Here is a 19478-nt window from a genome sequence, read left to right on the forward strand (position 1 = left end):
AAAAGTGTAAGAGGGAGTTTAGAAACAGTCCTTCTTGTTGATCGCAATTCTTATTAAATTTCAGGATATTTTACTAGGGCCCAGGCAAGCTTAGGTATCACATCTTTGAATAGATTGTCATAGAGTCCTGCCTTAGGCTTACAGATAGAATATCCTACCCAAGATTCCACATCTCAAGTGAGGCAGGCATGGCTTATAATTAATTTTATGGTGGCTGCAGACAGAATGACTCTTATTTAACTTCATAGAAAACTAATAATGTCCTGAAAGTCTCCTACTCTTCAAAGTTAAGTGTTTGGCAATGTTAGCACTAGGATGTCAGCTATTTTTCTGACAATCCTCGTTTTTTTGTTAGTTTTAGAAACATATTAATTTCATTTATTCACATTAATGTGTCATGACTGTTGTTTTATATAATATGTTAATACCTGAGTTTTTTAATTTATAACTTCTCAAATAATATTGAAATCCAATTTTTAAACATTTATTTTTAAGTGTGTGTGTGTGTGTGTGTGTGTGTGTGTGTGTGTTTGTGTGCACGACTACATCCTTGTAACCAAGGAGGCCAGAGACATTGGCTTCCCCTGAAACTGGAGTTAGTTGTGGAGGTGGTTGTGTGCTGCTAAACATGGGTGCTGGGAATCAAGTTTTTCATGCGTAAAGGGGAGTCCACACTCTTCACTGCTGAGCCGTCTATGTGGCTCCCTCATCAAGTTTTGCAGATGTAGAAAGTATCTTTACAAGTGCTTGAGAACGCTAGCCTAAAGAAGTTCCTTCATATATCTTTTTCTTCTGGAAGCACTACAAAAATGTTCTCTAGGAAGAAGAGTTCAGAGCTAATCAGACTTGGCTTGGTAGCTCAAGCCTGCAGTCTCAACACTCCAGATGTGAAGACAGAAGTGGGAGGCCAGCCTGGGCTACAGTGTGAGACCCTCAGAGTCACTGAGAAAACTGAGGCTCCTTCTCTTCGATTGACTCGTAGACTCATTAATAAAGGAATTTAGAAACAGTCTTGGGAGGAACTCAAGGACAATGTCATTAGAGTTTGGGAGTTAAAAAAACAGAGCAAGAAAAGCTGTAGCTCACAATGACTTCTGGGAAGAGAACAGTGGAGAGGAGGAGGAGGAGAAAAAAGCAAAATTTCATACGTCAGAAGCCACACTGTGGAGATGTGTTTCTGTCTCAGAAGGAGGGAGAAGCTTTAGAGACAATAAGAAAGCCCAGGATCCAGGACAGTACACCCAGGCTTCGGTGAGTATCATAAAGAAATGAGATAGAAAAAAGGAGATGAAAGTTACATTTTTCTGGGTTAGGACCCAGAAGCATGTACAATCTCCACGTGGCTCCTAAAAGAAGCACTGCAAAGGTTTACCTGGAGGATAAGTATATTATCTCATTAAGGGAATGATTATTCCTCCCGTCTCCTTAGCACGCCTGGCTCTGAATCGCCTTCCTGAGTGGATGATAGCACGGGCTATCATGTTCTAATTTTGGAGCACTTCAGATATTACATCACCAATCAGAAACCGAGGTTTTCCCTTCTTTGAGGTCAAAATAGTGGCAAACCTTTTAATGTTACAAGGGAAATGGGAGGCGGGGCCCAAAGCCTTAGTGGCTTCTAAGGCTATAAAGAATTTTCTCCTCCAGAGCAGGGAGCTTAAAATTGTTTCAGAACCAGACTAAGAACATGTGCCTACAAGTACTTCAACATTTCTGACCTCCATCCAGGACAAGACCAAGGACATGTTGGCTTCTGGTCGAGCACAGGAACAACAGCCCCTATCTCATTTTTAAATTGCTTGTCCTCATCAATATTAAGAAAAATTAAAATAGAAAAAAAAACTCAAACATTGAAGAGTTAGAATATGTTGCTGTTAGTTTTACTCTTGGAATCTTGGCTGGCATGACAGTGTCTGTCCTTGAATTAGCATTTGTTGAAGGTTTCAATGTTTTAAGAATATTATGTCACCACAGTTTTAGACTTTTACCTTTGCATTCAAGGAACTCTGTTGTTGGCGTCTGCTCTGCTTTTCCATTGATGGCTATGGAAAGGACATGGCAAGGATGAATTTTCAGGAGCATTAATCTCATGTCATTCTTTTCTAATTAAACTCTGAGAGTCTAATTAAACTCTGATGGCACATTACTATCTTGCACAGGCTGAATGACATGCTTTTCAAATCTACAAAAGACTGATACATCATCCTCAAATTTTGAGCCATTTGGATTGTCATATCAAAGGAAAAATCCTCCAGTTACTGCAAGAGTCAACACAGTCATAAAAGTTACTGAGCAGGCAGATAATACTACCATCTTAGTAAAGTTAAAAGAGTAATTATATTCATCCAATAGATGGGATGCTAAATCAGAAGGAAATAGTGTGAATTAATGTACATAGGGTCTCATAAATGTAAGGATTGTAAGAATTGAGGAGGAGGCTGGAGACGTGGGGAGCTGGGTAAATTGATTGCTACACGAGAGTGAAGACCTGAGTTTGAATCCCCAGAAGTCACACAAAGGCAGGAGCTTTTGTAACCCCAGCTCTGGGGGAGAAAAGGTTGCAGATACAGGGAAGACACCTGAGCAGTCTGAGCAACCACTCTAGCCCAAATTCAGTAAGAGACTTGATCTGAAAGGAATAAACTGGAAAATAACAGAGGAAAACACGGAATACCAACCTCTAGCCTCTATACATGTATAGCCATTTACACACATATACACACATACATACACAAACACTGCACATACAAACACACACACAAACACTACACATACATACAAACACACAGACATACACACACATACATACACACACGAACATACACACACATACAGATACACACAAACACTGCACATGCATACAAACATACACACATACATTTACACACAAACATACATACAAACACTGCACATGCATACAAACACACACATACATACAAACATACACATACATACACGCGTATCATACACATATGCATAATTATTTTAATTAAAATCATATGAGGCAGAGGAGGAGGGAACATGGTGGTAATCCTTAGATTGGTATCTGTGGCTTCATCTCTGAGTCTGTGAGCCTCAAAGCTAGGTGGCTTCTCAGCAGGAAGCTTTGTGGTTTCATCTCCTAACCAGGCACAAAGGGATTCAAAATGACACGCGACTGCGGCACACCCAGAAATGAGTGAGGGTGTGGAGCAAGCATTCCCAACTCTCCTGGTGTCATGCTTGCCACACCCTTTATTCTAGGCAGCATTTTTCCCCAGCCTTAATCTCCTCTGTCTACTTTTACAGAAACACAGGCAGGAATAGTAACTGTGCCACCTGAATCTAATTAAAATTAAATTTAGATTTTAGTATTAGTGGCACACAAGTGGGAACTCCTGAACTCTTGAACATGGTATAGTCATCAAAGTCAGCTCAAAAGCTAGTCTGTGGGTATATAGAACTTGGCTGGCCATGACATCTTACATGTTAAAATGTTGGTACCAAGGTTGTTGATTAGAATACCTATGTAAATATTTCTAGTTCTTGATTTGGTAAAACTAATTATAAATCTCAATTTCTACTGAATCCGAAACTCTGAGGGTGAGAGCCAAGAATCTATTATTTACTTACATGATTCTTAAGCTATTAAAGTTTGTATAGCATTGTGTTCATTGTCGTTAATAACTGAGTCTGACACATTAAACTAAACTAGATAATATGAAAGTCAAGAGCAACCTCAGGGGAAAAATAGATCCATATCTAAATTCTAGGTTCTCTAGCCCCAAAACATAGAAGACCTTTCCTTTCCTTTTTTTTTTTTAATTAAATGTTATTTTATCCCTCTGTTCCTTAATTTGGGCTCCCCAGAAAACAGGTTTTGAGTCTGAGCTTTAAGGGTTATTTGGAAAGTGACCACAAGGTACATTAATAGAAGGGATATAGGCAGGAAATAGGAAAGGATAAAAATAAGTGATTGCAGATTTTGAAGCCCACTACATTGGTGGATGTCATTGCTTGAATGTCATTGCCTCTTATATTCGAAGGTTTAGTTCCCAATTGGGAGATTGTTTAAAAAGGATTAGAAGGTGTGGCCTTGTTGGAGGAGGTGTGTCACCAAGTTTGGACTGGGAGGAAAGTCATAAAGTCATGGACATTTCTCATCTCCCCACCCCCACCCCATCTCTGCCTCATGCTTGTGGGTGACAGGATCAGATGTAAGCTCTCAGCTATTGCTCCAACTCTACGCCTGCCTGGTGCCATGCTTCCCACCATGAAGGACATAGACTCCCCTCTGAAAGCTGGTCGTTGGGAGACAGCTTGCTACAGAGCTGAAGGGTAAGGTCATGTGAGCAGGCCTCTGACAATCTCAGTTCTCACCCAGGGGTTAGAAATCACAGTCACCCCTAGAGCCACACTGCTGGAATTCATACAGCACCACAGACACACCCGAAGGACTGGCTCAAATACATTCCTTGCAAATTCTCATTTCTTTTTGTTGAGAAATGGATCATATATTAGCAATCTTTATGGATCTATTTGGCTTGGTGTTTCCTGAATGGTTGTCTTTTTAAACTACTACTAAGATTTCAGGAAGGAGCTTTCAGGCTAACAATGCTTAGTTTTGAGAATTCCCTTTGGCTATTTAAAAAATCTTTTTACAAAGGAACACTTTTCTGTCTCTTCTTGATATCCAACTTAAACAATTCTCACCTTAGGTATTTTATCCTCATCAATAACTGGATCCAATAATCATTTCTTAATATTATCCAATTTCTAGTAATCCCATCAAGTCCATAGCATCAGTATTATTTTCTGTGGCTCTTGAAAATTTGTAATGGGTTCTATCTACATCTCTTGTTTTTCTTAAATTATATTTTGTTTAAAAAAAAAAGTTGGGTCTTTTGCCCTCTAGAATTTCCCTTAATTAGGGAACTTGTAGATCTCCTGTCTGTGATGTCATTTACCACCTTTCTCTAGATAGTAACAATACCCTGAGAAACGGTAAATTAACAACAGTAGACTCTAGAGAATTCCAAATACAGGTTCAGTTTTTTTCTTTGGGGCATAATTTACTTCCTAATTTACTTGCATTCTTTCAGCAGCAGGATTGCTGTGCATGTCATGTCTGTCCTTGGCTGGTGTTACTTGATACTGGATTGACTGATACTGGATTCCTTGACTAATGTAATGATTATCTCATTAGAAACTCCAAGTGGACATATTTCAATTATTCTTCCTTTATCACTGAGATACTTCTGTAAAGGAAACCTTAACTCTAAATTTACCCAGACAGTCTGTACAAAGGGTGGATTTTTGCTCTCGCACCCATAATTGTTTATGCTCTAGAGAATGTAAAAGACAAGGTTAATGCTCTAGAGAACTTTTAATTTTTTATTTTTTAAAAAACTATCTTTTCACATTTTACATGCCAAATCCATTTCCTACTCCCTCCCCTCCTCCTGTCCCCTCCACCTTCTTCCCCCATCCCCTATCCACTCCTCAGAGAGGGTAAGGAGTCAACACAGAAAGATAAGCATGGTATGTACCCACTCATAGGTAAATACTAGATGTAAAGCTAAGGGTTATGAGCCTGTAGTCCACAACCCCAGAGGAGCTAAGTAACAAGGAAAAGCCTAGGAGAAACATAGAGATCCCTGTGAAAGGGGAAAACAGACAAGCTCCAGAGAATTTTTAAAAAACAAGGTTAGACAGAATTTGTTCCTACCAAAAGCAACCTATTTTTCAGCTGTTCTAACCAAAACACCATGACTATATTCAAGTCTGCTTTTTAACATATAAAGTTATGACTCTAGGAAGAACAAAATAAGCTATGTATGTTTGCAATTTTGCTTTTTTATTTCTTAAATTAGACTTCTAGATTTCTCCAGTGAGTGTATAATTGAGTTAAGGCGAGGAGGTGCACCTCCAGATTATTTTTTAGCCTACAAAATTTCTAGTACATTATGAATGGATTATTTATGAGTTATAGGGTATTTTAATTTGCATTTAAGAAGAGTTTGGCAAAGTTGGATTTGAAACAGGAAGAATTCTGCTGAATGTGGTTTTTACATGGTGAACGCCCATGTGGTCATTTTCGGTGTTTTTTTTTTTTTTTTTTTAGTTCAACTGTGGTTTGGCGTCCACTACTGCTAATGTCTGTGCCTCCTTTCTTCTTGCATTACTCATTAACGTTGCAGAAATGTCAGCTGTCCCCAGGCCTGCCCTGCAGCCATACTCTGCTCCTAGGCCTAGGGTTCCTATGACCCCTGCACAGGGAACCGTAGACTCTGCTGTCCTCACAGCGAAAAGCTAACAGTGATTTCGCTTGAGCAGAACATGGCAAACTGCATCCCACAGGCCAATCCACCCGTCCACCTTATTTGATACAGTCTACAGGGCTAAGGTGAACTTTCCTCACTTCATTCCCCAAAAGGTTTCACACTTCAATATTTTTGCTTTTTTAAGGTTTACTTAAGGTCTTTAATTTTGCCTCCTTAAAAAAATCTTAAAATATTTGATATTTATCTCTTTCAAAAAGAGTTCAGCAACTACAGTTGTGATTTTTCAAATCGAATGTAGAAGAAAGAACAGGAGAGTGGCAAAAGCATCCCATTTAAACCCTGACTTAAAAAGAATATATAATTACTTAATTTTTTTTTTTGGTTTTGTTTTTAGTTTGTTTTGGATTTTCTCTCTAAAAAAGTTGAATCCAGAGCAAGTGGGCTGCTTTGGTGAGCATGATAGACTAAGCAAGAGATGACAATTTTGACATTGGGGATTGCAGATGACAATTACAGTATTAGAAATAAAAATCAGCCTATGATTTATTCTGTGGATATTTTCTGTTGAAGTGATTCAAAAATAAAATCCTGCTTCAAGTAGATAAGTGAGTATTAATAGCAGTATTTTTTTTAAGCAACTCACCTTGCAGACTTAGGACCTTCTGAAATTAAACTGATTCAAATGCTTATAAAGAAAAATAGAAATTTTTGATTTACCCACCATGTCAGAAACAGCTCTCATCATCAAAATGCAGCAATCAGGCAAGAAGCGCCAACAATTTGGAGTGAGAGATAAAGCTGGGCCTATTCCAGCATCCCCAGTGTGTGCTCGGGATGGAGCCACTGGCGAGTGGCTGTAAGGAGCAGGCACCTGGTCGTGAATTTGCTGCTACTGTCTTGTATGGGTGGATGGAGAGCTTCCGTTGTAGAAGGATGAAGAACAACTTTCCTATTTGAAGTTCCTAACTTCAAACATTTAAATATGTGCACACATACAGCAGTTGAAGTTTATTGAAAACGTAGTTGGATTAAAATTGGTGAAATTGCATTTACATTTTAAAAGAGATTGGGGGTAGATTTGAAAATAAACTAAAAATCCATTAAAATTTACCCTTGAAAACCCCATATTTGTCTATAAAGTAGATTATCTATGGTCTTGGATATGCATCTGATGGAGGAAGGTCATTGGCTAATAAAGAAACTGCCTTGGCCCATTTCATTGGTTAGAAGATAGGTGGGAGGAGTAGACAGAACAAAACGCTGGGAGGAAGAGGAAGTGAGCTCAGACTCGACAGCTCTCCTCTCGGGAGCAGACGCCTTCAGAGAGACACCATGCTCCCAGCTCCCAGGCAGACGCAAGCAATGAAGCTCCGTCCCAGGATGGACATAGGCTAGAATCTTCCCGGTAAGCGCACCTAGGGACGCTACACAGATGATTAGAAATGGGCTAAATTAATATGTGAGAATTAGCCTAGAAGAGGCTAGATAGGAATGGGCCAAAGCAGTGTTTAAATGAATACAGTTTGTGTGTTGTTATTTCGGGGCAAAAGCTAGCCGAGCAGGCGGCTGGGGTGTTGGGGATGCAGCCCCGCCACCCATATTACTACATGCATCCCTATGTGGCACATTTTATGACACTGAAATTTAATTCCTTCAGAGCTCAACTGGGACAAAAGGACACATTCAGCTGTGCAGAATCACTGTCCTTACGAGGACCCACCATGTACTTACAACGACTAGAGGGTGGGTGGAAATTCTGAAATGTTTGCTGCATTCTGACTTTAACTTCCACTGAAATAGGTTCGATTTGCAAGTTATTGTGCTATTTAAGTGAATGCAGCAAGACAGACGCTCAGTATGAAACATCTCTGGGACAGAAGGTGTTTGACACAAATTCTCTATATTAGAATATTAAAATATAAAACAAATGTGTGTGCGCACACAAACCATTTCATCTACAGATCTAAGCATGGCACTTCCATTTTGATGCCAGTCATTATTTCTCCTAGTTTTTTATTCAGGAAAGATTTCTAAGCACTAGCTACAAGGCAGTGGGTGCTAGGCATTCTTATCCAGGTAAAACAGACCAAAGTTCCTTGACTTTATTTCATGGGACTTATACACTAGTTGGGAATGATCAATAAATTGAGTGTGATTTGTGCTGGGAACACCACAGAGGCGGCGTGGGGACATTGCAGACCTGGAACAGAAGAGGCCTTGACCTCATTCAAGTTTGCAAACATTCTTGTAGAAGAAGGAACTCCATAGAGTTACATCTTCTGTGAAAGTTAGGCTCTCTTATTTGAAGTTACACACAGAGAGACAGACAGACAGACAGATGCCCCCACACAGACACAATAGCTCTTCATATCATGAAACATTCAGGCTTGTCTATTGCTTTCCTGAGTTTTAGAAATAACTAACAGCACTACTTGAAAAATGAATTACAGTAAAATATTTAAATCACTAAGAGGCCCTGAGTACTAGGAAATCAGAACATAGTCTGGCCTCTTGAGTTAGAAGAGATCTTTATCTTGCAGTTCCAGTAATCTGTGGGGATATTTCAGCTACTGATGCCCGACCTCTCTAGCTTGGTCCCTAGTTGTCTTTTTAAAAAATATTTATTCTGCTTTTCTTGCTAACAATTATCTCTTCGTCCCATATCTAGCTGCTGCTTAGAGACCCTGCTGGCATCTCTATTGCACAACATCTCCACATCAGAGCAGACAAGTATCATTCCAAGAGGCTAAAGTTGACACAATTTCCCTATCATTTGCAGTTTTACTTTGGAGGTGGCTTTATCGAAACTGTTCTGATTCAGGCTGGAGATCCTGATTATGCAATACAGCATGAAAGCATTTTTTCCTTTTATGGCAACAGTTTGTCTTTATCTTCAGTATTTCTCCTTCCTCTTATTTCAAGCTGAGAGTCAACCTATTTGTTTCTCTTGATCCCAGACATTTTACAGAGTTCGAGGTAAAATCCTCTTGAGGAAAACTGTCATCCTTAAGTTTTGTAAAATATTGCCTCGTGCATAATAATATCCTTGGGGCTCCTTCCCAAAAGGTATGGAAGTGGATTTATATCAATAGGACCATAATTTGTGGGTCTCATGAACATCAGTTACTGGGATCATTCGAGGAGGAAGTACTAGGACGTGTGCACCCTACACGGAGACTCACAGGGCACACAGGGCAGAGGTTTGAGAGCCTCCGGACAGTGAAACACTTGTGCACCCTACACCACATGTTATCTACGGAGACTCAAGACACACAGGGCAGAGGTTTGAGAGCCTCAGGACAGTGAAACACTTGTGTCAACAGCAACCACTGTGCACAGCATAACTTTAAGAGCATCCTAGGTGCTAGAGACACAAGCCTAGAATTCAGACAGTTTTCATAGGAGGTACAAATCCCTTGAGTTTCATTTCTTACCAACCGGAGGCATGGAGCTAGAAGAAAATAAAATATCAACCGAATAGCAGAGTGTGTGCTTATAATTCTAGCACTCTAGAGGCAGGAGGATGGTGAATTCCAGACATGGAGGTGGACAGTGAGTCTGCCTATGAACTAAACAAAAGGAAAGATTGGAGGAAGGAGAAAGAGAGAGAGAGAAGAAACTAAACAAAATATGATACATATATATTGATATAGATCAAGTTTTATGCCATAAACATTTCCCCATTTGTAGGCAGTAATAACTTAATTAAAAATAAGTTTCTTTCTCAGTAGTTTTTATATAAAATGTTAATAAATGCTGCTGTTACATCAAGTTTTTTAATTTCGAAACTCATCTCACTTCATATCCTTCAACCAAAGAATGTGAATAAAACTGATATACATCCAATATAGGCTTTCTTCTTATTGACTTTAGACCTACAGGAAATTGCACGTTAGAGTTGGTATGTATAAGATATTAACACTATTATCTAAAAGATTAATTATTGCCAAACCCTGATCGAACAAAGTCTAATTTCATCTGTTTAATGTATTTAATCTTCAAAAGTTAATACTTGGTTCTGATGTCACACCTTTAGATATGATCATGTAACAATTTTCCATTTTTTTCTGTAGTACCTGACAACTAGATATGTAACTGATTTATAAAAAGTCTTATGATTTATAATAATGTGAATTTAAGGGATGTGTCCTTGTCTTTGCTTCTGATAGCTAAAATAACAAAGAAGCATTGATTGCTTTTAATGAAATTGCTACATTAATTCTTGGCATCAATATATATGAATGGACACTAGAGGCATTCAGCGCTTTCACGCTTTTAATTTTTGCATGACTAGCATCCTTTTAGGGAATCATATGACATTTCTTCTGCAGTATTCCTGTTTAGTCTCTGTGACGTAGGTGGAACTGACTATCTTTAGCCATAGTCAAGTTCTGGCTACCGTTCAGCTTCAGTAATGTGATCCAATCAAGGCTACCATGACCCTCTCAAGAGTGGTGCTGGAAGAAGATTGCTTCCCTTTCTCTATAAACCCTAACTGCAGAGACTTCTGGAGCCTCAGATGCATGGGGTCGCTTCACTTATAAGAGTTAGGAAATGGAGCCATGCTGATGAGAGGGGCTCGATTCTAACATTCCCCGCATCTAGAAGTGAATGGAAACCCACGTTCAGAATTGTGATGCGAAGTAGCTGATGCTGTATTTTACACACTTGATTGTGTTAGACTTGTGTCATTCGTTACAAGCAGGATTTTCACAAAAACATGGGTAAGCGTGCTTTAAAGATGGCTACATTTAAAAGGCTACATTAAATGTCATCTTTTAAAGATTATTTACACCACATATAATCAGACCCCAGCTCTTTCCCTACCTAGCTATGTGACCTAGAATCTGTCCCTTAGACACCTTGAACCTGTTTGCTTCCCTCTCTGGCATAACAAGCATAGCAATCTTATTAAATGCAGACTATTAACAGAAACTGTGTATGTGTGTTCAGTAAATAGGGAGGAGAAGATGATAGAGAGAGAAGAGAGACTGGGGAGGGAGGGATTGAGGGAGAAAGAAAGAGGGAAGGCTGAATACTAATAGGCTATGTCAGGTCCATGATGAATATTGAAGTTGTTTTGTTTGGACACTAAGCAGTATGCATACTAATAAAACTGGATAAGAATAAACAGATTTAAAAGGGCCAGATATCAGATCAAAAATTAATTTTAAAGGCAAAGGAGCGGTAAGGAAGACCTAGAACACTTAGACAGAGCTCAGAGAATGGTAACACAAAAAACTGAAGACACGAGCAGCACCAAGCTATGAATCAGAGGTTGTCAGCCCCTGGCCCAGACACTCTATTTATTTTACTTTTTGAACGGAACCTATGACTCTGGCACTAAAACAAGAACTCTATGCATAGAACCAAACCAGCAGATATTTTAACCTGGCAGAATTTTTGTTAGCAGTTTTAGTACCTTGATCATAAATTTCATTTCATTTTTTTTCCTAGCTAGTGTGCTAACAGGTTATAAAATACTTGGACATTAAATTTCCAGTTTTCTTGGAGTTTTGTACACACATAGTAGACATTCCTACAGACATGTTGTAACAGGTATTTAATGGAATTCAGTTCCAGTCTGTGCTTTCATTTATTGGAAAAGGTGAATAAAATGATTATTTTAAAATATCTGCATTAAAATAAAAAAATAAATTGCATGACAAAAATTATTATATTGAAATTATAATTCACTAAAAGGTAGTGCTTCCTTTAAATGTAGCTCATTCCTAGACTTAAGTCAAAATGTAAGACCATAAACTAGATTAAAAATATTAGAATAAAAGTAGAAAAAAATCATCAAAATGTGATAAATAGGCATTTTACCACCACTTATAGGCACAATATTCTGCAAATTTGGATATTTTTAATCCTACATTATTTTTAATTTTTTAAATAAATGAATCACAGTAAGTATGGTTTGGACTGGAAAGATATCGTGACAGACCATATGCTATCCTATTTTATGATGCATGAATATTAATGCACAAAGTGATTAAATATTATTTGAATATCATTGTTACTAATCATTTCTAACCTTGTAGTCTCAACATAGCAAATTATTTAAACATGTTTGAACAGCGTTATTCTGATGTTTATTTTTTCTCATGAATAATTTTTCTCCAATGCAAGGCTTGGATTATCCACAATTATGTGCAGACAGCCACTGCCACCAAGTGTCTCAGACACCGGATAACGACTGGGGTAGTAACATCACACATACACACATAGCCAAAGAATCCAGGGACCTTTCCTGCTGTTCTTCTAAACTCCCCATGAACAGCGACTGTGTCTGAAGGGGATGCTCGCAATGGAACATTTCCTATTGCTTTATGCAGTGTCTTTTAACTTTTAAAATGTTACCTTTGCACTAATGTTCTCATTAAAAGTTGAGCTACCTACAAAGTTCCATTTCCCTGCTTAAACAGGTGTTAGGGTCTACAGAGACTTTGCAGATCTTCAGCATGGAACAAGGCTTACGCAGACTTGGAAGGTCATTGTGTCAATACGCATCATGGGAGAAAAGCAAGCCTTACCCTGACTTGGGAGATCGTTGTGTTAATACCCATCATGGCAGACCAGAAAGGTGTCTAGATCCTTTTTACTCATCTCTCCTCAATGCTCTACTCACCACAAGGTGGAAAGACGCCAGCCTAAGCAGATTCCCAAGACTCTAGTTAGAGAAAAAGGTGCAAGCTATTCTGTTTCCTCTTTCATTTCAACTTGGCTCCTATGTATCCCTGTGATGTCCAAGGCACCAGCAGGAGAAAGGAAGTCAGTATGAATATACCGGACTCTGACACTTCCACAGCCTTTGTTGCCACCTCCCCCTCTCTAAGGTCATGAAGAAGGTTGGACTGCGGCCGCACTCCTGTCTCTCTGACACTGAACACCCATATATCATTCTCACGCAGTTCCTGCAGTACTAACATTCTTATGATCTGGTCAGAAGTGCTGGCCTGTGCCTCTGATATCTTAGTGACATCTTCTCCAGTATTTGTATTCTGAATATGGAGCAGTAAACACTGGTTCCTTTTTCCTCACAGCTTTTTTTCTGTGACAGTAAAAACCTGCCTTAAGGAAAAACACGTGCAGAGACACAGAGAACAACAAATTACATGAAATGAGTTTTAATAAGAAACATACAAAATAATTTCAAAATCCATACTCATGTTTTAGCCAGAACAGGCCAGTCTATCATTTATGCAGAGGTGAGAGGTCAGATATGCCCTTTGTGATTAATGGATTAATGGAGCTTGGACTTAAATGTCTCTAACTATCATGAAGGCTCATAGAGGAGTATGAAAAATAATGTAAATTATAACATAAGCTTAACCATCTGAAAACAGAAAGGGAGGAGAGAAAATATATCAGAGATGCTATACATGGAAGTTTGAAATTATGTACCTATATTCTGGACAACATTAGGGAATATACTTGATTATAGTAATCATAAGATAGTTTTGAAAATATTATATCCAATATATCTAGCAGAGAAGTTCACCAGTAAACAATGAAATGAATGATTTTGTAAATTAATATTGTATAAGAAAGTCACAATAAGTTGTACAAATAGGATGTGAGAACCCAGAAAACCAAACAAATCAGGCGAGCCAATGCTGCTTCATAGAACAAGCACTCTAGGAGTGATTTCCTTCTTCTCCCTACACCATCCGTTATTGTACTTAGTGTTTTATAAATACGTTGTGTGCTATCTTTAAGTAACATTATGCTCAGGTGAATGTGAAAATTAATCCATGCAACATACCAATGTAACTATTTTGCAGATATGGAGAGAGGGCTTGAGGATATAGTATCTTGTTATTGGGTTGGGGGGAATGGGGAGGAAGTATCCTCGTTGAATGAAGGACAACTGTGTTGTGCTGTTGAGAAAGGGGGAATTTCAAAATTTTGCATGAAGTCTTATATAGATGTTGCATATTAGAATGTGAGTTTCCTAGGCACATTCATTCTGGGTTGCTAGAGTCAGTTATGTGAAGTGGAGAGCTTTATAAAGAAAAGAAGTTTACTTAGCTCATAAATCTGGAGGCTCAGGACCATGCATAGCACCACTATTTTGGCAAAGGCCAGCCTGCTTCTTTCACAACATGGTAGAGAAACAGAAGCTAAATGGCCATACCCAGAAGAGACCAAATATGAGGGGCAGCCACGTTTTACAACAACCTGCTCTTGTAAAAGCTAACTCATTCTGAGAGACCAGCACTAATCATATCCCAGGGGGTGCCTTCACAGTTTGGTCCTGGTACACGAGGACCAAGCATTCAAAAGTTCTCAACAATATCATACTGGGAACCAACAATGCAGTACATGAACCTGTAAGACAAAGAAATAGCACCCTACAGCCCATCCTTCCATATTCAGCTTGGGACACTGGGCCTGAAATTCCTGCCGCTTCAGAAGTGCTTCGTTTTCAATAAGCTTTAGCTGGATGTGAGAGAAAGTCCTAGAATGTAGGAGGAGAAAAAACTGTCACATCCTGTGTGCCGGTGCTAACTTTCTGTCCAATAGGACAGCTGTAATATTTCCCATACCAGTGTTTGAATCAGTTTTTGTCCATCACTTTCTTAATATTTTCTCATCACTTTGTATTTTCCCCATCAGCCTTATGCTTTGTTCCCAGTCTGCATTGGCCAAGCACCATCATGTTCTGACACAGGGAAACAGACTCAATGAAGCCCCACTTTGAGCCTCTAATTTTAAAATGCTTTTTGTCTTCCAAATCCTGAGGTGTCAGCTGCTTCCATACTTAACATACTTCTGACATTAGTGTTTCTTTTGGTTGGCTACTTATAATATTTCTGTAAAATTCTTTCTTTGGAAATATGAAATTCCTTTTGAGACCACTAGACTTAGGAAAAATGGTATTTTGTCCATGCATGTGGGTTGAAAGTATTTGATGTATCTTTACATTATAATATTCTATATAACAATATATGCTCCAGCTTTTTCTAAAGACTTACAGATGTTAATTACTTTGCCTCAAAATAATAGGGGAGTTTATCATTGGTGGAGAGGTAACAATACTCTAAGAAAATGTACTGCATTGTTGGTTCCCAGTATGATATTGTTGAGAACTTTTGAGAAATGTTCCAGTTCTTCTGCACCAAATTAGGACTGCTGGAGACCCCCAACTTGAAGGACTGAGCAGACCTGACCCTCAATTTTGCCATGTGAGGCAGCCATTAATTGGACAATCCAGCCTATAGCATGTAAGCCAACCCAACAAATATCATTTTAATATATTCATTCTATTTGTTCTGTTCCTCTAGAGCACCCTAGCTAAAACATGCTAGAAAAATCCAAACAGGTGAAAATAGAGATGGCTCCATAGAAGTCCTTGTGTTTTAGGGCTTCTAATCTTTGGGACCCTAAAAGAAGAAGTCTGAATTGTTCTCACTACTGAGTCTGGGGTAATTTGTTATAGTAGCAGCAGGAACCTGAGTGCAGGTTTCCAGGAGATAGCACTTCTGATTGGCAAAGCCATTAATTTAGATAAAAACATCAGGAATATGTATGACCTGGCTCAGCTAACTCCATGCTCTGGCTTTTCTGATCCAATAATTTTAGAACCCATCCTCATATACCTACCTTAGAGGACTTTGTTGCGGGGAATTTAAACAAAGCTGAACCAGAACATCACAACAGGTGGAGGAGATAATCTATACCAACAAAGCAGGGTAGTTACAAAGTTCTCAGATTCAAAGTTGGGTGGATACAAAGTTCTCAGATTCAAAATTCTCCATTCCAGTAGCAGCATTCCAGTTTTCAGATTATTACTGCTCTCCTAGAGACTCTGATACTTTCACCAAAAAGCCGCCAAAGAACCTGGATGATTCTGAGACACCCAGAGAAGACTGCTGCCTGGTCCTACCCTGACACCTTTGTTGTAACCAGACTTTTACCTCCAGTGTCCCCAGCATGTTCTGTTTTGCCTTCCCTATGACTATTTTTCAAATGTGTCCCCATCTTGCTCCTTAATATCAAATATTGCTTACTGTTGACTGAGGTTTCTGTCCCGACTGGTTCCTTCAGCCATTCAGTCCCAAAGAAATACACAGAGGTTTATATTAATTATAAACTGAATGGCCTATTAGCTCAGGCTTCTTATTAATTAATTCTTACATCTTAAATTATCCCATAATTCTTATCTGTGTTAGCCATATGGCTTGGTACCTTTATCAGTGAGGCATTCTCATCTTGCTTCTTCTGCATCTGGGTGACCACTAAAGACTGTATCTTTCCTCTTCCCAGAATTCTCCTGTTCTCATTGCCCCATCTCTACTTCCTGCCTGGTTGCCCCACCTCTACTTCCTACCTGGCTACTGGCCACATTTTATTAAACAAGTACGAGAAACAATCTTTACAGGGTAAAACCATTGTCCCTCAGCAACTTACCTTTATGATAGAGTTCACATTTAATATCCTTTTTGAGTTCTTTCCTTTGTGAAGATGCATTATATGCTGGCAACTATCTCCAGTGTAAGTGAGGTGAGGCAGAGCACTCACACAGGTCAGGACTTAGTGAAGCAGAATTTTCATTCACAGATAGGCATCAAGACACAAGAGAACCCCTTTATGTGTGCAGATTCAACCCCATAAGCCTCAAGAAGTACCATAACTTTTAATAAGTGTTTGTTCTACACAATACAGTAGAGGGGCCTGGACAACTTTTTGTTCTGTGATGTTCTACTCCAGAAGCCACGGTAATTGCTAAACTAAAAGTGTTGCAAGGGCACCTTTTTCTAGAAAGGGTATGGACACTGATCTGTCTGGACCAGATAGTTCCTTGTATCTCAGAGTACTGCATATTAAATCTGAGAACTGCATTAAGAGGTGAGGAGAGCCGGGGCTGCCAAGGCTAAGCAGAGACTGGCTTTTCGCCTGCTTCCTCAATTTTCTCTTCACGTGACCTTACTGTACTTATGCTTCGCGACCATTATACTTAATGCCCATTAAGTTACTCTAATGTTTGAGTTTACAGAAACTTGCTGCTGCTCACAATCCCTTTTAAGTAAACTTAATTATTTAGTTGTGTTTCCCAAAGCTTTGCTATGTCTGTAAAGCCAATAACTTAACAGCTGAATGAATAAAAAGAACACAGTAGGTGGGAGTCCGTGGTTTCGTCGATACTCAAATGAGAGGAACATGTGCAGAGTTTGGGCAGTGATTGTGATCTAGCTCACCAAGGAATTTTGATTTTTTTTCCTAAATTGCATTTTCTTACATGAAGCTCTGAGTCTCCCAATGGGAATAGTCGTTCATGAAAAGCATTAGTGAGCAATTAAGAATTAGCTAAAAACTGCAGGTGAGATTAGAGGAAATTAGACTACTCACAAAGCAGCGAACTCCGTCTCATAAAAGCCCTTCAGCCATGCTAATAATCACAGTCTTGACCCTGCTGGGAAGCACAGCCCCTCCCTTGCTCCACACCCCCACTCATTTGTTTTATGTTGAGGATCTGCTTCCTCTTTCACAAGAATAAACAGCTCTATCAAGACACCTGACTCCACAAAGCTGCTTTCCCTTACATTAAAATGATTAAAATAGTGCCAATGAGATAAAAACACATTCACAGCAGTGCAGGTGGCTTTGTCTAAGTTGTGCAGGGTTATGACAATATATCGCCTGAAGTATACTCATTATACAATTTTATTTACCCTTAATCATTATGCAATAGTTGCTTTTTGAGATTATTTTCTCTTGCCTTATTTCTTAATTCCATAATATTCACAAACATTATTTATTATCTTTTTCCAAACCCCAATTATCTTCCCCTTGTGGGATATAATGAATGTATTTCTACCAAATGATTTTATATTTTTTCATTATCTTCTTTCATATAACCCTAGATGCCTTAGAAATTTGCATAAAAACACGATTTGGAAACTGTTCTACTCATAGTAATGTTTCCAGTCCATTGGGTGAATCTTCTGTCATCTCATGAATCTTCATACTTCCTCCACTCCATTACCTTGGTGTCACAGCAGCTTGGGTGCCTGTTTACTGCTATTTCCTCCTCTTGTTAATGACAAACAGCCATGGCTGGTAAAACACTGGGTAAACACACTCAGCATGCAACAGGCTCTGCATTTACCACCAACCTCTATCACAGTAATAGCAAGGATCAAAGTGAGAACTGGGAGAATTGTACCAATGAAGAAAAAAACTGGACAGACGTCGAATGTATTGTGTGTATGTGGGGGGGGGGGGAGTGAAATAAACAAGGAAAATCAAGCTTCTGGAAGTAGAATCCACAGGCTTACATATTTCCCTTAAAGGACATTTAGAACAATAATTATGTTAAAATAAAAATTCCGTAAAATTTTGTACTACATTTGTATTGTACAAAGCCATAACTAAGACTTAATAAGATTTTCCCTGTGTTTGGTTACAAGCTACCTTTGTGAACTTTTAGTAAATGATGTATTTATTGCATTTTTCAGAAAATATTAATACATGTCACTATCTAATATTCGTGAAATAGTCAATTAATTATTTCCTTGTGTTTTTCAATATAGAAATCACAATTGCCAAGGCAATGGCTTTGCCTCCCTTTAAAAATGCAACTAAATCAGGAAATTAATCCATTTCTTTCAAACTTTTGATTTAATGAAATATAGTATACATTTTAAAAAGATTTTCCTTATAATGTTCTATATTTCTTATGTGTATGTTAATTCCCGGAGAATACATTATTATTTATTTTAGCTACATTTGTTGAAAAAATATGACATTGAAAAGGGAAGCCTAACAGGAAGTTAGCTTTAATGAAGGAAAACTCTAAGAATAAAAGGATTGGAAAAACAAAGATGAATCCAGTGTATATGATTGAAAAGGAAATCAGAATAATAATAAGCATTTTAAAATACAGAAAGAATAAAGAAAAATGTTACCGCCCCCATGTCTGTTGCCTGGCTATCACTCCTTTGTTTATGCACTTGTACCTCTGATTTATTCCTTATGGGATAATATTCTTCAGATGCCATAGGGCACTAAAGCCATGTTGTGTCCCACAAGGCAGGTATTTTTTTTTTTTGGTTTATTAATTTTCTTCTTCTTTTTCTTTTTCTTTCTTTTTTTTTTTTTTTTTTTTTTGGTTTTTCAAGACAAGGTTTCGCTGTAGTTTTAGAGTCTGTCCTGGAACTAGCTCTTATAGACCAGGCTGGCCTCAAACTCACAGAGAGCCACCTG

Source organism: Microtus pennsylvanicus, chromosome 4 (assembly GCF_037038515.1).
Source record: "Microtus pennsylvanicus isolate mMicPen1 chromosome 4, mMicPen1.hap1, whole genome shotgun sequence".
Classification (NCBI taxonomy): domain Eukaryota; kingdom Metazoa; phylum Chordata; class Mammalia; order Rodentia; family Cricetidae; genus Microtus; species Microtus pennsylvanicus.